This window comes from Camelus ferus, chromosome 1 (genome assembly GCF_009834535.1).
Source record: "Camelus ferus isolate YT-003-E chromosome 1, BCGSAC_Cfer_1.0, whole genome shotgun sequence".
Classification (NCBI taxonomy): Eukaryota; Metazoa; Chordata; class Mammalia; order Artiodactyla; family Camelidae; genus Camelus; species Camelus ferus.
Window position 1 is genome coordinate 121,826,254 of NC_045696.1, and position 24,007 is coordinate 121,850,260.

A 24,007-nucleotide genomic window follows, 5' to 3' on the forward strand; every position below is an offset into this window, starting at 1 on the left:
TGAATACCACATGCACCCTTCCCTGAAAGCAGTAGATGAAATCATGTGCAAGGGCCCCAAACGCTGGCTGCTGTGAGAAGGAAACGGGGAAAACCCCACGGGTAGGGGCTCGTCCTTACACTGGAGGTTTAAAAAAGAATGACAAGCTCCCTGTGAAGTAGTGTTTTCAGTGCCACCTGCAAAGGGAGCCAGGGCATCAACGCTGAGACTGCGGGACCAGGCTTTGGAGGGTGACAGCCAAGGGGGATCTTGGCGGGTGGCACCAGGCAAACCGTGCCTGTGTGCCAGCCCGCCGCCCCCGCCGGGGAAGGGCTCTCACCCTGGTGCCACAACATATGTAATCGGTGAGAGAATAAAGATGTTAAGTTATGTTCTTTTTTGAAAAAAAAGTGGATTTACAGATCATTGACTCCATTTCTCTGCTGAAGCCTTTGCCATTTCCTGTTGCAAAAGCTGCCCCCCAGAGAGGGCTTTCATTGCTTGTGAAAATTGCTTTATGAAATGAAGACCAGAGGAGTCTGGTTGCCTGACATCCGTCAGACCACAGCTAGAGGCAACAGGAACCCAGGAGCCCAGGCCCCAAGGACGATGGAGCAACTGCTGCTCAGCTGAATCCATCATTCCAGTTAAGATGGAACCTGTGTGCAAGAGTCCCCAGGACCCAAGTGACCCACCCACTCCCCTACCCTCTGAGGGGTGGGCCCCCACCGCGGATGCTCCCAGCTCTTTGTCCATAGCCTTTCTGTCGGGCAGCAGTGAAGAGTTACAGGTGGGAGTGACAGCGTTCCTGCTTTCCCTGGGCATCCTGGGTTTACTCATGGACCCCCTGCTCTGCCCTGCTGCTCTGGGAAGCACAGATCCTGAGCTTCTGGGGAAATGGGTGAAAGAGGTGGTTGAAGGGAGTGCTTCAACATAGCCATCCTTGAACTTGAAACCCCCTTCCTCGACTCTCCCCCCCCCCCCCCGGCCCCTCAACCTGCCCCAGACCAGCAATGTTTCCATCCTTCCTCTGATGGTCCATCTCAGGACCTGCACAGAAGGCACTGTTTTGGTGGATTAGTGTGTTTGTTGGGCTCTCAGGAGGGGGCAGCATTGGCAGCAATTCCACCCAATTAACATCAAGGGAGAGGGAGGCTCAGGGCTGGAGGCAAGCATTTCTTCTGGGCACATGCATCAGTTGTGTGTGTCCTGGGAAATGTGCGTGCCCAGGACAGGGCCTGGGGGCTGCCTCCTGTATCCCAACCCTCCCGGAACACTGGACGGCCAGTGGGAAGGAAGCATCTCCACACAGAAGCAGAATAAGAGGGCCATTCGCTGCCCGCCTTATTCAGTCCCCAGTAATCTGTCTTGCATCACTCACTTTTGTTGGGATTGACTAATAAGCACCATGCTTTCGCCCAGCCTGGTGGATATAAGCTGGGTGCTGGGGGCTGGCTCCCTAACCCAGTGCAGGAGGCCAGGCATGGGGCGGGCTGGGCACCAGTTCCAAGCCCTGCTCTGGAAAAACTGGCTCTGCAGAATCAGACACCCCGTGAGTGAGTGCAGCGTGTCCCACAGAGGTTGGGGATGAGAGGCTGGTCCCCACACTGCCCACAGGGAACTTAGGGGAGCCCGGACAACTGAAAGCCAGAACCCCCCCTCAGGGCTGGAGTAGCTGAACAACCATCATGACCAGCTCGAAATCAGGGCTGTGGCATTGGGTCAGAATAGGGCTAATTTAGAAAACCTCTTAAAAAAAGGGGAATTTGAACTTTAATAGATGTTTTGGACATCTGTTGTAAAAACTGAAGTGTGGATCTTCTTGAGGGGACAGGGAATGAAATGCATTTAATACAGAACCACAGCCTCACGGGGTGAGTTCAGTCCGTGAGGCTGCACAGTGTCTGTAACCGGAGGTGGTGTGAAGCGTCACTCAGTGTAATTCTTTGATGTCAGATCTTGAGTGTTAATGCACTTCTTTTGGAAACCATATGCAAATTGCAAACCGTATCCTAAGTAGCTTGGACTTGCTCAAACCCAGTGTGCACTGATGCTATGTAAATATTCTGTAAGAGGGTGTCTTAATGAAGTAGAAATCTTACTACTATGATTGGCTAACCTTTATTCCTAATGCTACTAGGTTAATATGAACACTAGTAAACGTCCTTTTCAGTAGAAGTAGCTCTGTCATTTCTGATGTTAGGGTCCACGCTTAGCTTATGGAGTTTTTGTTTGTTTGTTTTTTCCTGCTGACCCATTCTTCTGTTGAAAGAAATTCAGTAATTGACATTGAATTTCATTTTGCTGATTCTCATATGCAGGCTGTTCTTTCATCTTCAAAGTAAGGGAAATGTAAAAATGTAAAAAAAAAAAGGTGTTTTCTCTCATGCAAAGCTCTTCAGGATTAGAAGAATTTCAGTTGGAGATTTGCACAGAAGTTGTAAAGTCAGAAACTAACAAGTGAGATTTCTGCTGTTGCTGGATTGTTAGTGTGTTGGTGTCTTAAGTGTTTTTTCAATTTATGAACAGCATAATTTATTGATATACTGTTGGTTTTGGGGAACTAAGCCTATTTTTCTATGAAAGAATTTTGCAGGTGGAATTTAGATACCCAGGCTCCACTCTTTCTGGTTTTTTTGGAGAGGGGTGTTGTGGGTTTTTTTTTTTTTTTTTTTTTTTTTTTTGGCAGGGCGGGGAGGGAGGTAATTTGGTTTATTTATTTATTTTTAGAGGAGGTACTTGGGATTGGACCCATGCTGTGCATGCACTCTACCACTTGAGCTATACTCTCCCCCTCTTTCTTGTTTTTGTTATCAACTCGTTTAAACCTCAAACCTGCTGAGTGGGAGAGGTACCAGGACTGTCTCTCCTTTGCTATTGGACACTTGAATTGTTTAAATGTTTTCATGGTTATTAATGCTGCTGAGATCAACACCCCATCAGAAATATTTTATGCATTTATGAATTTGATGACCACTTCGTTAAATGGTAGCTCAGGCATTGCATCATTCTTTGCCTTATTTTTCTTGTTGGTATTTATCACTTCTGACATCACATGGATTTACCTATTAGTTAATTTCCTCTGGAGCTTGGATTCCTTAGGGCAGAGTTTTTTCTGGTTTGTTTACTAACGTATTCCCCAACACCCAGAACAGTGTCTGGAACCTAAGAGGACAGATGTCCAGTAGATACTTGTTGAATGGGGGAGAAAGCAAAGAATACAAGATTTATTGCATCTCTGCTGTGTGCTTGATGCTGGGTGAGCCAGCCAAATGCCTGCCCAGAGCTCCAGGCGCTGTAACTCAGGACAGAGGAAAGCAATGGGGTGTACACGTTCGTACTTAATGAACCTGCTTCTGGGTGGGGGGGGGGGGTCTGTCCTATGTGCGTCTCTGCGCGTGTGCGAAATGGTGTTTGCACCGGTAATTCGTTACAGCAAGAGAGAGAAAACGACCCGGGGGTTTGATGCTGAGACCTGGGAGCCCGTCCCCGACTGGACTCACGTCCCAGTTTTGCCACTTCCTTGGTGACTCGTGTGGGCAAGTTTCTTAACTTGGTTTTCTTCCCTGTGCAGTAAGATCGCTGGTAAGGATTAAACGAGTCTGTCGTGCTTGTAGTGTGAGAGCTGTTTTCTTACTTGGCCTCTGGCAGAGATGGGAGTGGTAGAAACAGGTGGTCTTGGGCGTCCACAGGGGCAGGAGATGGCCCCATGGAATGCAAGGAGGGGGACAGAGCCAAGGATAACTTACGCCCGTACAGATGGGTTAGAATGGAGCCCAGTGGGTGCAGGGATACAGTGTGGCTTCACATCTCCTCACGCTATTGCCTTGGAAATACTGAGGCCGGACCCCTCTGGGTGATGTCTTTGAACTGACCTCTTTATCACAGGTTTCTCCTGCTCTCCAAAGAGAACCTGTCCATTCTTTGTTTCTGCACGGCTGCTTCCCAACTGTGTGTGAAACGGGGTGTAGTCATAACTGGGGGGATAATCAGTCTGACCATGAGATTAAATGGCCTCAAAGAAATGTTCATTTAGTAAGTAAAAATCAAGCAGCATTTGTCAGGTGAGTATACCATTGAGGGAAACATGTTTCATTTCATATTTAATTAAGAAAACTCCATGTTATTATATTTTATTCCTATAGTTCCTGTAGAAAACCTCTTATTATGGATGGGCATTTCAGACAGAATAGTATGAGTATTGTAGAATGAATGAACAGTAACCATCACACTTGTATTCATACTTACTTAGCTTTACAGATTGTTGAAATTCTCTTATTCTTGGAAAAAAATTAAAGTAGAAGCATTTAAATGTTTGGGGGAGGGCAGGAGAAGGTAATTAGGTTTTTTTTATTTATATACTTTTATTTTTATTTTCTTAATGAAGGTGCTGGGGGTTGAAGCCAGGACCTCGTGCGTGCTGAGCCCGTGCTCCACCACTGAGCTGCACCCTCCCCCCTAGAAGCACATTTTTGTAACTACTTAAAAACTGCTTGTTTTTTTCTCTTGAATTTTGTTTATTGCACAAACAGCACTAACAATAAGGAGCATTTAAAAAATCATCTAAAATTGCATTATCCTAATGTGCCTGCTATTTTTGTGCTTTTTTTCTTGCTATTTGTTCAACTTTCGGCATCTGAAAAAAATTAAGGATTGGTTAAGTAAATAAATAAAGTCTCACAAGAAATAATAGAAAAAAGTCTCCAGTAACAATTTTTTTTCTTGTTTCTTGCTATCAAGAAAAACTTGATATTTAAACTGGAAAGGTAGGAGAATTAGCAACAAAAAGAAAAAAAATAACACCTAAAATGTCAGAAAGAAATGAGAACCCAGGTTATATAAAAAATTGCATCCTTAAGAACATACCTGATGTATATTTAGTACTAAAGGATTAAGGTGAGGTCTCAGAATCCTGTTCCGTGTCTTGAGAAATTCCTGTAGCCTGCAGGTGGGGCCAGTTTCAAAGGGAGGAAAACCCCATAAATTGCAGAATAATTGTGAACAGGATGCTAATCTCCAACATTAAATCATTAAAATGGTATTGTTAACCTGAATAAAAGAATGGGCATTGTTTGACGCTTTTGTAGGTTTTACTAAAAAATGAATTATGCTCTTTAAGCCAATTTAACTTTTTTCTTAAAAAAAAAAAAAGACATGAAGACTGGGGCTGCCAAAATGTTTATTTGAACTAAGTATTTGAAAGGTCACTGATGAACATGTAAATACAAAGAAAACACCTCCATCTTATATGCTCTAAACTCATTTTCTTCATGCCTCAGTTACGGGGCGGATGTCTGCTGACAAGAGTTTCTAAAACCCTACTACACAGACATCATATCTTCTGATTTAAGAGGATATATCTTTCTACCCAGGGACAAGTACCATAGATCGTATAGGAAAGGAACTAGACTAAAACAAAGAACTCGATCCGGCATGGTGCCCGTGCAGAGGGCGCTTTCTGGTTTTATGTTTTTGTTTTTTTTTTAACATCTTTTTATATAGAGCTTTCTGCTGTTGATAGCTTTTCATTCTCACTCTCACAAACAGGTATTTCTCCTGCTTTATGGAGGGGAATCAAAGCAAAGGAGCGAGACTAGGCTTGCCCCTTGTCGGGGGACGGCGGGGCTGTGGGCTGACTCCAGATCACATTGCTGCAAGCCCCGTCCCGGCCTGGACCCTACCCCGGGCTCTGCCCCTTAGATTACAGCGTCTTCAGAAGCCCCTGAAAATGTGCTTTGTCTTGAGAAAATCCTGCAGGATTTATTCAGTAAAATGTGCTTCTGCTCACTGAGTGAGGAAAAATAACCAGATGAACAAACGCTTTATACCGCTGAAGAAGAGGAAGGTGATTTTTCACTCTACTTTTCAGGTATGCGACTTTTCCTTGGATGTACCTGATCTCCAGAATCTTCTCCAGTTCCAACATTGCTTTCACCTCCTACAAGTCCTTGGACTTCATCTTTGGCCTCCGCACCTTGCTGATGACCGTCATGCTCCGGCTGCTGGCCACCACCTCCAAAGTCCAGGTCAGTGAGTTTCAGTACTGCCGCCCCCAGGGCGCAGGGAGAAGAGAGTGCTGACTCATGCCTGGTCTGTTACTTTCCAACTGAGATTAAATGAAATGTGCTAGTATCCACTGCCTTCAACCTCCAGGAAGAGAAATTGGCTCTAAGTAACAGAAACGTCTGTGTCATGGTAAGAGCCTCCCCCAGGCTGGTGACCACAGCCAAAGCACGAGCATTTGGTGCTGTTCCCTTCGTGAGGCCAGACCCAGAGGCGTGCTCATGGCCGCATCCATGGGTGCGTTTGTGGATGAGTCACTGATTGATGGTTGAAGAGTGGATGTGGATGTGAAATGTGTCCTGGCGAGGTGTCATGGGAGAGGGGTCAGATCTTCGTCTCTTTGGGGTTGGATGCTCCAGGGTCATAGGTCCTCGGGGTCGGATGCTTCAGGGTCATCGGTCCTTGGGGTCAGATGCTTCAAAGTGGGATTGGCCACAGTGGCAAACCACACTGTTGGACCACAGCAGGTCCAGATTATCTGGGTGATTCTGCCCTTTCTCCTCTGACCCCTGGAACTTATTTGGATTTGCTGCTTTCAAAATGTTGGAGCAAAGGGCTGCCCTGAGAAATGTCTCCTAATTAAGGAATGTGTCTCCTGGTGGGGAGGATGCCCTTCTCAGAGAACCCTCTCTCCAGCAGGCCATTGGCATCAGCAGGCCAGTTTGGGTATTATCCCAGCAGGTGTCTAGATCAAGTGGAATCCACTTGTGCTGACACATCCTTCTTGTCCCCTCCAGGCTCCTTCCGCCCATCTCCTCCTGGGAGGCCTGCCTAGGTCTTGCCTGCTTCAACTCACCTTCCGTTTTCCATCTTCCGCAGCCTACCCTGCGCTGCTTGTGGAGTAGACTCAGAGTTCACCCTCTCCTTTGCGTTTATGTCAACTTCTCTTTTACTTTCTCCTCTTGGCTCTGAGCACACTGTGCTCTCCTGGCTCCCTACTGTACAGACCCCCATTCCTCATGTTACTGAACCAAACTCAGGTCCACTGCCCACGAGCAGTGAAGCCAGTCTTCTGACCCCTGGTGGTGTTGAAGGAAAGTGCAGAGTTTATTGCAGGTGCCCAGCAAGGAGTCCAGGCAGCCAGTGCTCAAAAGACCTGAACTCCCTGGAGGCTTTCAGGGAAAGATTGTCTTTTAAAGACAGGATGAGGGAGGGGGTCGCTGGGGGCATGATCAGCTCATCGACAGTCCTCTGACTGGTGGGTGGTGAGGTCACTGGGAGTCAACATCATCAACCTTCTGGTTCCAGCTGGTCTGGGGTCCACGTGCTTGTGGGCAGCATGCACCACAAGCTTCTTCCACCTGGTGGGGGTTTCAGTGTCTGCAAAACAGCTCAAAGCCCTTTGAGCTACAGCCCTTGAGGAGGAACTAAAGATGCTTGACTTTGTTTAGTGGCTAAACTAATATTATTTTGTCTTGCTAGACTGTTTTCTTTCCATTCTGCGTTTTCTCACTTCTCCGATTAAATGTGCTCTTTGGAACTCAGGGCAGGCCTAGCAGGCTGATGTTTTTCTACAGACAAGAGGCAGGTGGAGGACATGGAGGGGGGTCTTTTCCAGGAAGGCCCTGTGGGGTCCTCAGTAGTCCCGGTGTGTGATTGACTCACAGGCTGAGAAAACAGTGTGGGAAACGCCCAGCCCTCCCAGTTCTGGCGGATGTGCTGCTGGTCGTGTCTCAGAGGGGTCCGGGACTGAGGCCTGCGTAAGTGGGGCGGGCTCGCTTCCTGACGCCTGGACTTGCCAAGACTTGGTAGGCTCTCCACTGATGGCTCCTATTAATTTTTGTGGTTATGCCTCATGTTTGTTTAGAAGCAGTGAGTTATGTAAACATCCATTATGCATTCAGTAAAAGGAACGATTTATTTTGGTGATTTTTATAGATCTGCTATTGACACTAATCTGGATTAATGTGTCTAAACTTTAAATAGAAAACTCGCAAAACCATTAGTTGGTTTTAGGTTGAGGAGAACGTTGAAGTTAGCAGAGGCAGAACACAGATTTCCTCGTCCCCAGCAGGTCCCTAATGTCATGGATGGGGCAGAGCTGAAGCAGTTGGCCTCACCACTGATGGTGACACAAATGAGAAATCAGTGCTTGGTGTAGTAATAAGCACTGAGATTTGGGGGATGTTTGTTACTATAGCAAAGCTAACTTATACATCATTAAACTGAAACCAGCTGCTGTCTTTAATAACAACAACAAAAAATCATGGATGTCAGTCATGAACTAAGATGGGGAGGAAACCAGACTCAAGGTAGATGGACCTTATCGTGAGAACCTCGCAGCAGGATCTGCTCCAGGGGTCAGGATCTCAGATGGAAAAGGAGAGATCTTCCAGACCCAAAGAGGATCTAGCCAGGAACCTTTGTGTGGTGAGATCCTAATGCTTAGGTCGGTGGGAGGCATTGTTCCCTTCTGTTGTAAACAGAGTTGCTCACTTGGAGAGAAAATCAGCAGGTAATAGGTTGTTTGCAAAAAAAAGGGTCAAGCTCGATTGTTAACAGATAATAAAAGGCATTTTATTGCTGTTCCTCAGGACTTTCTTTTCCTTTGCTCTTTATTTTGATGTTGTTTGCTTTAAAAACTCAACGTTATAAATAGGTGGTTTCAAATATTCATTTGTAAGTGAATGGAGCAATTGATACACGTTCATGGCATCAATAGAAGAATCCAAGAAAGGTGACTGGAGTGTCAGATCAGTGCCAAAAGCCAGTACAACTGGTATTGACCATTGCGTACACAACCTATAATGTTAATAAGAGCATTTTAGTTTTTACCACATCACAATTTATAAGCCAATGTCTATAGGAAATACATTTTGGGTTCTAACTCAAGGGCTGGGGCATCTGTCTCTCCCACTGGTGAGGCTTCCTTTTAAGTGGAGAGGGAGACTCACAGTTTCAGTAATTTATTTCTCTGGATACTCAATCTCTAAGTATTGTAAGTCAGACACTTGTGAATTGCTGTTCGATGAATTTGTGTAGCTGCCCGCCTCCACGTGTGGATTACTTGTCAACTCAGTGTCCATGCATCATGGACAGCTTTGTTCATGGCGGGGTAGGTACCTGGGGGTTCGTCACATTCAGATCTGAAGTCCTTATGGTTATTTCCTGAATTGTCACTTCCTGAGTTAAAAGCTACAAAAGTCTACCGTTTCCATCTTACCACTAGTAAGACAAAAATCCTTTCATGTGGGACATTATTTGATCCAGAGACTTTGTTTTATGAAAAGTTGGATTAATAGACCCCTTTAGGACTGGTTGACATCTGTAAATAGTGTCAATCAAGACAGGAATTGAAGGGAAATTAAATGAACCTTTTGTGTTCTTCCCTTGTCTCTACGCGGAAGACGGTAAACCATCGTATAATAATACACGCCCCGAGAGGCTTCATTGAATTTTCTGTTGTCCCCAGTCACGTCAGTTGAGACTACTAATTGTGAACACCTGTGAGTGTGCATTACAAGGGAAAACTGGACCTTTTTGGGTGTGTAATATATAATTGACACCTTTAATATTTTATTCTTTAATTTTCATATAACATACCCTGCTGTGTGTGATTAGGTACACATGGTGAGGATTTGACTTCCCTATAGAATATTATTGTTTGAACCAATTACTGAGTTTGAACATAGGGAGAGAAGGGCTCTAAAATGTGAGTCTGATTCTCAGTGATACTTGCATAGCATCATTTGTTAGTTGTGGTTCACGTAGCCTTTCTGGGTTAAACTCTTTAGCTATACCGTATCTAAAAGTCAGTTCAACAAACCACGTTTTGGTGAATTTTCTCCAAATGTTGCGTTCCTTGGTGGAAAAACCTTATTCTTTGGACCCGACAGGTGGGGGTTGAGTCCTGGCCTTCCCACAGTGTGGTTTGGACACATTAATCAGCCACTTGAAACTGTGTTTGCGAATTCGTAACTGAATTTACTTCTTAGTACCTTGTACATTTATTGAGAGAATGAAATGCAGTAAAATTCAGTAAAGCGGGGAACATACAGTACTTCACAGAAAGCACCTAGTAGACAGTGATTAACAGAGCAATAACTTGAATTTCATTATAAAACACCAGATTCACAAAACATCAGGTGGTAGAAACAATAATGAAATTTATGGCAGATTCGTTTTATATATATATATATTCAATTTCAAATTGTATTTTTCAAATATCTTCATACTTTTTGGTTTCTCTGCAATTACATACTAATTGTTCTCTTTCCATCTCCTTGGCCTTGTAATACTATTTAATTTGAATGTTAATGACAACTACGTATATTTAATATCTACTCTATGCTAAGTGTGAGCTATTTTTCATGTTATGGAAATGTTCACAGTCACAGCTGTTGACGAAAATGATTGACCTAAGAAAGAAATGGAAAATTTTATTTGAGCCAGATTTGAGGATTGTAACCTGGGGAGAGCATCTCAGAAAGCTTTGAGAAGTGTTCCACCCATTACAAATCAAGGCGGTCATATACGTTTTTTGAGACAGAGGGCTGTGCATCAAATGATGTATTACTGATAGTTTACATCATCCAGATCTATGCGTCATCCTGGTGGGTCATGTGACCCCTAACAGAGTCAAGAAGGAATGTTATCTTTTAAGGATTTGTCTTGTTGGCACTAGGAGAATGTGGCTCTTTATGGTTGACCAGGTGTCCCGATCGATGCAGAATGCAGACACATGGTGCACAGTGCCAGGAGAGGAGGTCAGAGGGCAGAGAAGAATTTTTTATGTTTCAATTTTTGTTGTCTTGCCATAACATACGAATTTTATTTTACGCGCAATTTTCTTGTCTTGCCATAAAATGTGAACTTTAATATTATCCACTCATTTAGACACTCATGTCCTCCCACGAAATTAGCTACTCAAGTTCTTAGTCAGTTCGGGCTGCTCCAACACAATGCAATAGACTGAGTGCCCAAAACAACAGACTTATGTTTCTCATGGTTCTGGAGGCTGGGGTGTACCACGGTGCTGGCAGGTTCCTTCTCGCTGTGTCCTCGCACCGCAGAGGGAAAGGATGCTCTGGTGTCTCTTCCTCTTCCTGTAAGAACACCGATCGCATCAAGGGTTGTACCTCAGACTTCCTCTAAACCCAGTCATCTCCCAAAGCCCCATATCGTAATACCATCACATTGAGGGTTAGGTCTTCAACACGTGCATTTGGGTCGGGGGGCAAACAGTCTATCAGATTCCCCTCCTGGCCCCCCCAAATTATGTCCTTCACGTATGAAAAATACATTAATCTACCCCAGCAGCCCCCAAAGTCTAAACCCGTTCTAGTCCAAAGTTCCATCTAAATATCATCTACATCAGAGATGGGAGAGACTCGAGGTACATTCATCTTGAGGCAGAGTTCCCCTCGCCTTGTGAACCTGTGAAACCAGGTAAGTTACGCACTTCCAAAATACAGTGCTAGGACAGGCATAGGTGAGATGTTTACATTCCAAAAGGAAGACGTTGGAAGACAGAAAGAGGGGAGGGGTCCCAGCGGAGTCTAAAACCGCGCAGGGCTGAACCCTTAGGGCTTCAGGCTGGAGAATACTCGTCTTGGATTTGATGGCTGTCTGCAGGTATCCTTGAGTGGCTGGGATTGGGAGTTCCAACAAGGAGAAATGGGAATTATGAAGCACTTTTCATTTGATTTCTCTGTCTTTCACTGCACAGAATTTGCAGAATATCTGTGATGTCTTCAAGTGAGTGTTCACTATTTTCCCTCAATTCTGCCTGGGCCAAGGATTGATAGAACTCTGTTACAGTCAGATCAAATATGATTTGACCCACAACTTCAGCTTGGATTCCTACATGAGTCCCTTTGAGATGAACTTCTGGGCTGGATCTTTGTGCACCTGGCCTCACAAGGCACAGTTGTGCTCCTCTTGAGGATTCTGCTGCACTGGGGCCTTCTGCAGTGGTCTAGGTACATCCCACAGGGCGCATCCTTGAGTGGTACCCACTTCTGGATGAAGAGGGAGGGGAAACTCCATCCTGGAGGTTGCAAGATAAGACGTGTGTCTGATCAGTATTACACACTGCTCTAATAGTTCAGATTTTATGTTTTCTTGGTTTGTTTTGTTGGTTGGGAAGTTCAGTGCTGATAACTTATATTAGTAATAATGCATCCCCTCATGAGCAGTGGCCCATGGTCTGCTCCTGGTGTGGAGCGGAGTGCAGGCCCAGAGGCCACTGGGGTGCCACCCTCACGTCTCTTGCACTTGCTCCCATCCCGCGGCCCTGCTGGTTGTCCTCTCAGCTCTGGCCACATACCAGTGAGGTTGGGTGGGTTTGGGGAGGTGCCCTGTTTATTCTCTGTCTGGTCTGGAGCTGGACTTTGTGCTCTGTACCCCAGATGCCGGCTGGGTCTGGGCAGTCCCATGGCCCAGGGCCGCATGTGCCTTCTGACCTTAGGTGTACTGACCCTCTGGAAGGTTCAGCCACAGCTAGTACCCATCAGGTTGCTTCCTTTGTAGAACAGTGACATTTTTTTATGGTTGCCACTGGAAGATGACTAAGGGGCACATTTCTGAGTGCAGGTGAATGGACTGCGTGTTGGATCATTGCAAGCCCAGTAGAAGTGACCCCTCCCATTGTCCTTCACCCATCAGAGTAACTCGAGATGTGAAGAAGCGTGCGGGACCCTGATTTCAGAGGCTCTAGGGGTGGGACCCAGGGAGGATTTGTAAGTCTCCGAGGAGAGTGTAACGAGGAGAGGGTCAGAACTGCTGTTGTGGGTGCCTTGGGGTGGGTCCTGGAAACAGGAAGGAATAAGGGAGTATGGTTTCCTGGTAGAGTGAGAAAAGACCTCTGGAAGGCAGGCCAGGCTGAAGGGTCAAGGAGTGCACTCTCAGCGGGGGAAGGGGAAGGTAACTGTCAAGCAGAAATGAGTAAAACTTGATGATTTTCCACAGCTTGAACACACCTGTGCTCCCTTCTTCCAGACTGAGCACTCTCAGCATCTCCGCAGCCCCCTCACAACCTGCTCTAGTCAATGACCGCTCCGCGGAGGACTGCCTTTCTTATTTGTGCCCCCGTCGGTTCCTGTCTCATGCTTTTGGAAACTATGTAGATTACATGGTATAACATAGACGCCAGAGGGTCTCCCTGTATTTTCTCATCACCTCTGTTGTGTTGAAAACATCATCTGTTTGTCCAGTGGTGATTTCAGGTATGGAAAAGAATAGTACAAAGGAAAGATCTGGGGGCACCTGGCTCTGGCAGTGGATGTTTTATTTTATTTTTAATCCTTTTTATTTTAAAATAGTTTCACTCACAAGAAATAGCAAAATAAGTACAGAGTTCTTATGTCCCCTTCACCCAGCTTCTCTCAATGATGTCATGATAATGTAATAATACGTTACATGACAATATGACATTGAGAAAGCCAGGAAATTGATGTTGGCACAACACTCTCGGTGATCTGTACTCATTTAGTTATTAAAATATTGGCATATTACAGTTTGCAGAAATGGAGATTTATGTGAAAGCTCAAATGCACCGGAATGAAAAACACAAGGAAGATTGAAAAGTGAGCAGCTCAGATTTAGAGTAAATAAATTAGACTTGAAAATTAAATTTGTATTTGTCCAACAGACATGTAAGTCTGTTGGGCCAGGCATTGAGCACAGGGCTTGCCGTGCAATCCTTTTATACAATCCAGCATACGCTATAGGACTATATAGTGTTTGGGTCCTTTTGTGTGTAACCTACTTTATAACATTACTGTTTGCTAAAAGTGCTTACATGAGTTGATCTCTTTTTATTCTAATAAACTATTTGTCCCTCCAACACGAAAGTCTGGCATGACTTTATTATTCATCAAATTGAAGAGTCATTCTAGTTTGGTGTCCATCCACGTCGCTTTCAGGCACACGCACATTTCCTTCACGTTAAGGGATGAATACTGACTCTGTGGTTATCAGTCACCAGGATGGCAGAACTGGGGTGCATGCACCGCAGCTGATACTGCAGACTCGGAAGACCGTATCTTCTGTTTGGGTGACCTCTGAGCCGCCCCCTCTCTGGATTCTTCCAGCCCCATTTCCCAGGAGTGAATTAACTCTCACTTCTCCAGGCGTCCTTCTGCCATTCAGGGCACAGTCACATTTTCTAAGGACATAGATGTTGGAAAGGAGTAAATGAGGGTGTTGAAAGGAAGAACCTATGGAGACATTCTCATGTTGTACAACCTTAGTAAAAGTTACAGAAGCTTTTTCAAGAGAAGCACCGCTGTGCAAGACATAAGCTTGGGTGTAAGAAGAGGAGAGGTAAAAAAGCTGCTCTTTGTTACTTTTCTGCTGCAAACCCCTCTTCCTCTTAATTGTTGACCTGCTTGTGTAGTCTCAGAATACCTAAAATCAGCTAAGAGCAGCCTTCACATTTCAGAAATTTCTGCAGAATCCGAGTAGAGAGTCAGTCGGCTCTTTCCTAGTGAAAACTTTGCTGGTTGATGGGGTTCATTCCATTTCATAATTTTTTTTTAATGTAAGTGATTCAGGAGTTTCAATGATTGGGCTAGGGGATTTTTCTATTGAGTGCAAATATTTTATAAATGCAACTAATGAAGGAAACCACATCTAACTCTTGCTTGGGCATCAGTACTCTTTAAGTGGCCAGTTCAACCCACCTAGTGAAATGCTGTTCTGCAAAGGTAAAAACGCTCACACCCTATAATAATAACTCAGAACTTTTTTTCATGAATACGACACTAATTCTAGTAGAAATATTCAATCTGAATGGACAGGAGCCGTATGAATTGTTTCTGACTTGTGCTTCATGCGTGAAGGAAAATAGTTCTGGAAATAATTACCTTGAATTAACTTAAAAATAAGAGAGTACCTTGCAGTTGTATTGTTCCAAGCTTCTGAGAAATTCAAAGTAGGTTATATCATCACTCTGCTGTGAGTGGCAAACAGGCATTTCAGAGCTGAGTATTCTTAGGTGAAGAGAAGCCAAGAGATTGATCTGAGTCAATCCAGGAACCCCCTTACATCCAGCACTGAGGTGTGTGGTCAAATGGGAGAAGATGCTGAAATTTTTTTTTTAATAGTTTACTACCCAACTTTAAGACCAGCTACACAAACTTCACCATCTTACTGAGCTATATTTTTTTAATCTTCGCTTTAAAAAAATAATCTTTAGTTTTGCCGCTACCTCTCCATGGTAATTTTAGACTCAAGGGTAAGAGAAGAACTTGGAAACCTTCGTAAGAGAGGTGCTCCAGTATCTGAAATGATCCAAGATGTCATTTACATCTGGGTTCTCTTTGCTAGACGTTTTCCCAGCATCTCAGTTTAATTACTGAGTTGGAATGGAAGAATCCGCAGAAGAGACAGAGATGGCTCAGATACGTCCCTGTCCCTCCAGGAATGAATAACTGTGTAAGATCTACAAAGCAGAAACAGGTTCGCAGACGTAGTAAACAATCTTATTTTTTTTTCCATTAAAGGTTATTACAAAGTATTGAACATAGTTCCCTGTGCTATACAGTAGAAAATTTTTTTAAAGTCTATTTTTATATATAGTGGCCAACATTTGTAAATCTCAAACTCCCAAATTTATCACTTCCCACCCCCTTTCCCTGGTAACCATGAGTTTGTTTACTAAGTCTGTGAGTCTGTTTCTGTTCTGTAGATGGGTTCGTAATTGTCTCTTTTTTTGTTTGTTTAGATTCCACAGATAAGTGATATCATATGGTATTTTTCTTTCTGACTTACTTCGCTTAGAATGACTATCTCCAGGTCCATCCATGTTGCTGCAAATGGCATTATTTCGTTCTTTTTTATGGCTGAGTAGTATTCCATTGTATAAATATACCACAACTTCTTTATCCAGTCATCTGTTGATGAATATTTAGATTGCTTCCATGTGATGTATTTTGCTTATTATTGTTTACCTTGTTTTCCCCTCTCAGTTCTTTGGGCTCCTGGGGTGAACGGAGCTGGGAAGACCACCACGTTCAAAATGCTTGAATGGAGACATCCCTCTGACCTCCAGACACGCCGTCATCAGGACACCCATGGGTAAAGTCCAGATTTAATCATTTTTGCTGCTTATTGAGTAACTGTCGGTCCCCAGCATCCCCTCCCAGCATCCTGTGCACCAGAGTCTGTGGATGTCATTGTCCTCCAGATTTACCTTCTGGTGAGCACTCCTCGGAAGGGGGAAAAGAGCCTCCAGATGCGAATGAAATGAACTTGGTGTTTCTGGCCAAAGGGTTGAGGAGGTGTTGGCAAGAAGCAGCCAAGGGCTGACCCCTTTCAGAGGCACCAGGTGGGTTTTAGGTGTCCAGCTGCTCCCTGCCTTGGGTAGCTCAGGTGAGCAGGAAGCGGCTGGGGCTGGTTATTCCTGCTTTTTGCCATGGGGTGGAGCGTCAGGTCCCCTCGCTAATGTGGAGGTGCCGGGAGGGGCTGGGTGCTTTCATTTGTCTGGCCACCCGGACCTGACTTTTGGGTGGTACAGTAATTCTCCAGCTCCTCCTCCACAAGCCACCCATGTGAGTCCCAATACTTTATTTGTTCCTATATTCCATCCTATATCCCACTTTTCTTATTTTCAGTATGCTATGAGAAGTTCCTGGCATTTTTTTTTTTCTTTCTTTTTAAATTGAAGTAAAGTCAGTTTACAGTGTTATGTCGGTTTACAGTGTCTTGTCAGTTTCTGGTGTACAACATCATGTTTCGGTCACACATCCGGCATTACATCTTTTCTCTTTGTCCTACTGAGTGAATTCACGGTAACTTGATAACAGATTTCCAGAGTCTGTTGTTGAACTGAAACAGAGAACGCTCCATGCCTGCTGTCTGCTCTCTAAAGGTCATTGTAGAAACAGCCATCGAGTTCTCAGCACTGTATTTGAGTTCAGTCTCTCTACTGCAGATCTTAGAGCTATTCTGAAATAGACTTGGAAATGATTTGCTTGGGATTATCGTATATTGGTGCCAATATAGTCATTGGAAAGAGTTGTTCAAAAAAATCATAATTACTCATTAATTAGCCAAAGTTCTGCATCGACAAATACTAATTGTCCATCTCTGATGTGCCTGGTGCCAAGAAGACGAAAAACTTTCCTGTAATCCTAAAGTCCAGTGTTAATATTTATGCCTCCTACTAGTTTAAACAGACATACATATCTGTGTGCATAGATTTAATTTGATCTGTTATCTGCTGTGTATGTACATTGCAAAATCCTCTTCAACAATACTTATTAAAAGGTTAAATTTTTTGCGAGTCTGGTGGGCATGCGATCGCATTGTTAAATTCATCTGTGCTCCCTTAATCACTCATGAACTTGATTACATCGAGTGCCTTCTCCACGTTTATTTGCTGCCCAGGATTTCTTTTGCCAATTGTCTGCCACATCCACTGTCCTTTTCCTATAAGGTTGTCTTTTTGTCACTCATTATGTACGGGTTTTTAATACATTGAACTGGCAACAAATCCTTTGTGTGTGTTAAGTATTATCTTTCAGCGGTACCCTGTGTTTTAACTTTGTTTTAAAAGTGTACGTAGAGAAGTTCTCAGTTTTGATAGAACCAGTTGATCATTTTTCCCTTTCGTATTTCTTGCTTTTCGAATTCTTGCAAATTCTTCTTTTTCTAAGGAGACAGAACTATTCTTCATATTTTCTCTTCAAAGGCTTATTTTCTACATTCATGTCTTTAATTTATGTGGAATTCATATTTGAATATATTGTGTAGTACAAATACAGTTTTCTTTTTCTGTCCAGAATTCCAGTTTGCCTAGTGCTGGTTTCTCAACAAATTATCTTTCACCCATCAGTTGGGAACACTTCTGTTGCACACGGAGCTCTCAGATAGACTGGACCATCTTAACTCCTCTTCCTTCGGGGTGCATCCTAGTGGTTTCCAAAACCTTCAGTCTTTCCAGCTCTTCATTTTCAGAATTGTTTGGACTATTCTGGGCCTTTATTAAGTACTATTTCTGGAATCATTTTGCCAACCTGCATAAAAATGTCACAATATTTGAATATTGTTGTCTGCCTTATCCTTAATTTAAGCTTAACTTTATACAGGTCACTTTAAAAACATCATTCAGTTGCGTTGCACTTTTCTTTCTAGAGTCCTCCCACATCTTTTTTTTTTAATTGAAGTATAGTCAGTTACAATGTCAATTTCTGATGTACAGCCTCATGTCCCAGTCATGCATATATATACATATATTTGTTTTCATATTCTTTTTCACTAAAGATTATTATAAGATACTGAATATGGTTCCCTGTGCTATACAGAAGAAATTTGTTTTTTTTAATCTATTTTTATATATAGTAGTTAATATTTGCAAATCTCAAACTCCCAGATTTATTCCTTGCCACCCACTCTCCCCGGTAACCATTAGATTGTTTACTGTGTCTGTGAGCCTGTTTCTGGTTTGTAGATGAGTTCATTGGGGGTTTTTTTTGTTTTTTTTTTTTTTTTAGATTTATTCATCCAGATGAATTAGGAGGGAGGTTATTCATCTCTTAATTGTTTTTGTTTGTTTGCACTTTCTTCTTCTTTGATTTTTTCCACGGCTTTTAGATTTTGCTGGCTCACCTTGCAGGTGAGTTTATGTGCTTTTGCTGTCAGTCTGTCTTTTTCTATCTTTCCCCTTCTGTGTTTCAGTTTGTTGCTCCTTCTGCTTCTTATCCCGTGGTCCAGGGCCAGGTCTTAATATGGACAGTTCGGGGTTCCCTTTTCTGGTCACTGCGGGCGGGCCGTAGTCCTGGTCTTGCACCAGGACCTGGCCAGGAAGATGAGCATCTTGGAGGTAGCCTGAGCTCCAGGCAGCATCCCTAGCCTCCTTCCAGGAGAGGCAGGGCTGGAGACCAGGTACCACTCACTGAGCTTGCTTTTGGTCCCTCTCCACCCATGTATGAGTGCTTTTAGTTCCCACCACCTCTCAGGGGCCCAGTTCCTAGCTGCTGTATGTAATTCAGGACCAGAAGATGGCAGCCAGTGGCTATAGACCTGCTTCCTGCATCCCCTTGTTTCTGCACAAAGATGCTTATTTTGGCGTGTGTTTTCTTATTCTAGACACTAGTCACAAAGCAGTGAATGAGGCAGATGAAAATCTATTCATCATTTTTGCTTGGAGAGGGAGAGAAATGTAAAGCCTGGTGGCCACAATTCTCATTGGAATTTTAATTGGTTTTATGTTGCATTTATAGATTAACTTGAAAAGAGCTGACAGGTTAATGTGTTTTCTCATCTGCAGACCTTGAATATTTTTCACAAACTGAAATAAATCTAACTCATTTAGAAAAGTTTTAATCCATCTAGAATACAGTGCATGTCCCAGGAATTCATGAAACAAGCATCTCCTTCTTCTCTTATGGTTATGGTTATGAAACCTCTGATTTCAATTCTCCTTTTTTGTTCTCCCCAGAACTATCAAAACAGTGTAAAAGGCTAGTGCATCCTATTACTCAGTTAATGGTAGTATTGTTACTGAGTTCCAACTTGTTCTGCTCGCTGCACAACAGGCCAATAAATTAGAGAGGAGGTGTTGGGGCAAGGAAAAGCGACTTTATTCAGAAAGCGGGCAGACCAAGAGGACGGCGGACTAATGTCTTGGAGAACCATCCTCCAGTCAGAATACAGGCTCCTTTAATACAAAAAACAGGGGAGGGAGTGTGGTTTGTTGCTGCAAACTTCTTGCTGCAGGAATTCTTTGTTCTTGCAGCTGTCCATGTAGGTCAGGCCATGGTGTCCCTGCAAACCTCCAACAAAACAAAGGTTATTCTCTTATCTTGCAACTTGTGTTTCTATCTAAGTGCAGAAGTGCTAACATCCTTCAAGGTCAGAGCTCCCAGAATAGGCTCTCCTGTGTATTTCAGGCTAAAGGCAACATTGTTTCATAAAAGGTGCAGAGCTGGCAAGAGTAGAAAACAGGGCACAATGGTCAAAACTAAAGGAACAGATCCAGTATGGAGCCGGATCTGTTCTCTGTTACAAATGGACGCTGAGGGATATTTAGGAGAAGTTCGGGACAGCTCATTGATTTGATATGGGGGGTGGGGTGCAGGCAAAGAGACCAAGACGATCCCTGGGCTCCCTTCTGATTGGGAAGACAGCTTTGTCTGGACTGTTTGAATTTGAGGTGGCCTGTGCGACCTCCAGGAGGGGACCCTGGGCTGAGGGTACTTGGCATTCAGGGTCACTTGACATCTGCAATCTTTACCTTTTCTATTTGTTTCTTTTCTATATGTAAGAAATGAATTTTCCTAAACCTTGATACTTTTCAACCTAGTGTCCCACTGTTCTCTGTCTCATCAGAAGCTTCCTGAAAGAGTGCCAGCGCCCCTCTCTATCCTGTGCCCCATCACGCTCTGACACTAGCCGTGGGCTCTTGCCACAGCCTCCAGTGGCCTCCTCCTGTGCCTTCCCCCTCCCCCAATTATTTGAGAGTCCCAAGCTCACCCTCCCCCTGGCATTCACCTGCCAACCCACTCCAGCCTCCACATCCCCACCCCGTCCTGACTCCCGCCCTCCTTTTCAAACCCCCCATCCTCCTCCCCTAACAATCCTCACTCTGTCTCTAGAGAGCATTTCCAGTGATTTTCTTTGCAGAGGACATGCTCTCTCTGGTCCAGTCCCTCTGGGTGACCCCTGAGTCCCTGACACATATAAGAGCTGCCTGGCTGCCCTGGACCTCAAACCCACTGTGTCGCCGCTCTCCAGGGTCCAAGTTTGCCTTTGAAAAGCAAATGTCACTCGCGTGGTCACCACCATCTACACCCGTGCAGCCTTCATCCATTTCCTCAACCCCTGGGGCTGTGAAGTTGGGGCAGTTTCACAGAACAGTGCAGTGGAGAAAGGCCCCTGGGGGGCTGGACAGCCTTTGGAAAACAAGTTAACCCAGCGGCAGTCATGACCCTGCCCCACCTGCCTCAATGTACCTCCCCTGACCACTCAGAGGGAAACATCCTGATTGAACTATTGTCTTAATACTTCCTTCAACAGAGGCAGTCTGTGCCGACTGAGTCTCCCCAGATGCCTGCAGCTGCCAGAATCCCGTGACCCTGCAGGTGGTCTGGTCCTTCCTTGAGTCCAAGTACGCCTGTGACTAGACCTGAATTCACCTGCTACCTCTGGTCCTTCCACAACCCCTCTCTCCTCTGCGCTCTGTCTAGCTCTCCTGGGTAGATAGCTCAGAAGCAACAAGGTAGCTAGTCAGTGTTTGCAGTATCTTAACGTCAGAGAACATCCAGAAACCACACACACGTGCACCAGAATTAGGATTTGTTTTAGCAATTGAGAGACTGATTCTAAAATTCTAAAATGTGGAAGTGAAAATTTCAGGAAGAGCCAAGATGAACAAGAACCAGCAGTGGACATTGCCCTCCTAGGTATTAAGACTTTTTATAAAGCTGTGGGTGGTCACCTGATGTGGTACCATTGGAGGCCGAGAAACAAACCAGACAGGTCAATGTGTACGGCCTTTAGCACCTAGCATGAGGGCCCTGCAGATTGGGAGGAGAGGCAGAGGAAACTGTCCACATGTAGAACACTGGCTCGAAGTCTTTGCAAAATAATCTCAAGATGGACTCAAATTTAAGTTAATTATGATCAAATATAGGGAAACCCTATGTTATCAAGTTAGGGAGGGATCATCTAAACATTTCAAAGAGCAGAAATCATAAAAAGTGTGATAAATGTGATTATATTCAAATAAAAAAAATTTTGCATGTCCATAACATAAACCAAGTTAAAGCACAGCCCACACACGTGTGGGCATGTTTGCAGCATAACTGCCGCGCACAGATGATTCGCATCCAGTGGCTATAAGTACCAGGAGTTAAGCAAAGACTGGAGCTGAGAAAACCCAAGTGGCCCACGAGTGATGTCGATGTGGATGATCTCTGAGCACCCACATACTTTGTCCTGTTTTCTCCTCACACGACACTCAGTGTGGGCACACTAAAACCTTCCTTTATGCCTGTAAAGAGGCAGTGCTCTTTGGAGACACACAGGTGAGTTGCTTTTTTCCTAAGCAGCTTCTGTTTCCCTCCCTGGGCTGGCGTAGCGCTGCCTGGCAGCCCTGGGCCCTGGGGTGGAAGAATGTCCCAGCCAGGCGCTTTTACAGATTCCAGCGGTGAGCCTTGCCAAGCTGGCGCTGGTCTCTGCTGGTGTAACTGTCAGAGAAGCAGTGCTGAGCGGGGAGGGTCTGGAGAAATGGGAAGGAATTTGGGGGCAAGTGGAAAGGCAGAGGAAGAGACACGACTGAGGGTTGCAAAGGTGCAGGAATGAGGGGACTTGGTGGTTGGGCAAAGGATCCGAGGAGAATCTGGAAAAACACCACTGATAAAAATCAAAGTATTTATACCCCCGACAGATACAGGTCATTTCCTAAACCTGCATAAAAAGAGCAAAGACAAATGGGTCAGGAAAGGAAAAGGCCAACAGAAAAACAGGCAAAATGATGTGAGTCAAAACTAAAAACAAAACAAAAAACACATACGTCCCCCTTTCACTTAACCCGATGGGTCCAAATCCCAGATTTCCATGGTGCTTGCAGAAAGCAGTGCTCCCTCTGGCTCTGGGGGCCGGAAGTCTAGACAGGAAGCCGATTCCCTGAGAATCCCGAGGACACCGGCCACCATCTCCTGCTTCCCCATGTGCTGTGGAGAAGTAGGACCCCTAGGCTCCGTGGCGGGAAACTTTGTGGGGGAGTTTGTTCTCAGGAAGTTTCTAGGGTCGAGTCTCTGCAGTGAGCTGAGTATGTCCTGTGCGCCTGACAGGTCAGGCTCACCCACCCACCATGCGCAGCACACTGAAGCCTTTTAATGTGGGAACACACATCCTTCCATTCTGAGAAATACTCTTGAATGATTTTATTGATACATAACTCCTCTCCATTCCTCTGTCCACCACTGTCCTGTTGGAGAGGTGGCATTGCTCTTCCAATTTCATTTTTTTTTCCTTAGCTTTTCTTTTTATTCTCTTTTGGGCAGTGTTTTCTGGTGATGCAATGGAATTATTTCTGTTATATTTTTAATTTCTGAGGTATCTTTTATTTGCTGGGTGTTTTCTTTGTGAGGCATCCTAATATTTCATCATTATTCCCTGAAGACATATTTCAGGTTCTCTGATGTTTTCTTCTACCTTCACAACCTGTTTGCTGCATTTTGTGTGTGTTTCAGTCTCTCTCTTTCATGTGATATGAAATTTTGCTGTCGCCTAAGAACTCTGCATCTGTAGGTGGGGCTCATTTCCTGTGGGACAGACTGGGCTGTTAATAGGTCAGTGCCAAGTCTGATGCTCTGGGGAGGTGTCCTGTCTCCTCCTGGGGCGTGGTCCTGGCTGCAGCATTCACGGACTGCAGGGAGACACCTGGACTCTGTGTCCAGTATGTAAATCTCCCTGTACCCACCATGCATGTCAACAGTTAGAACATCCTAGCCCCTCAAAGCCCCTCACAAGCCTCCCATGAGTATCCCCACCCTCTTCAAGGGCCATCAGCTATCTTAAAAATATCCCATAACTGAGTTAAAAAAAAAGCTAATCAAGGAATTCAACACATTTATTTTGATTATGCTAAATTGAAACTTGAACTGTATCACTTTTAGACTATTATGTTTTTCTTTTATTTTCTTTTTATAAATTCAATTTATGCTGCTTTTATTGACTCACTTTATTGGAAATACTAAGACAGAGGGAAAAGACATTTCATTATTCACAATATGAATTATATGTGATCCCCCATTCATAACGAACATCACTTGCCCTGTCGTCATTGCCCCGCCCCCACAATGTGTTACTCTTCCCATCATCATAGTCCTGCGCTTTATAAAATCTCAGAAAAAGATGCTAGTGTGAGCACACCTTGGAGTCATTGCGGGTTTGGTTCCAGGCCACCACAGTGAAACAAATATTGCAATAAAGCATCGTGAATTTTTTGGTTTCCCAGTGCACATAAAAGTTATATTTACACTATAGTCTATTAAATGCACAGTAGCATTATGTC

At 44.3% G+C, this 24,007-nt stretch overlaps 2 long non-coding RNA genes across 3 annotated transcripts; one reads left to right on the top strand and one right to left on the bottom strand.

Moving 5' to 3' along the window:
- The first annotated feature begins 4,350 nt into the window (after positions 1 to 4,350).
- LOC116666502 lies at positions 4,351 to 17,264 on the top strand. 2 transcript variants are annotated; one of them, XR_004323401.1, is made up of 4 exons: positions 4,351 to 4,453; positions 5,849 to 6,005; positions 14,115 to 14,307; positions 15,954 to 17,264. It is a non-coding gene; the product is annotated as an uncharacterized LOC116666502 (long non-coding RNA). The 2 variants fall into 2 exon arrangements; XR_004323397.1 differs by lacking the exon at positions 4,351 to 4,453 and having other exon boundaries at positions 5,480 to 6,005.
- On the bottom strand, positions 5,265 to 14,025 carry LOC116666506. Its single transcript, XR_004323403.1, has 3 exons — positions 14,014 to 14,025; positions 8,285 to 8,288; positions 5,265 to 5,343 (listed from the first exon to the last, which is right to left on the bottom strand). It is a non-coding gene; the product is annotated as an uncharacterized LOC116666506 (long non-coding RNA).
- Positions 17,265 to 24,007: the final 6,743 nt, after the last annotated feature.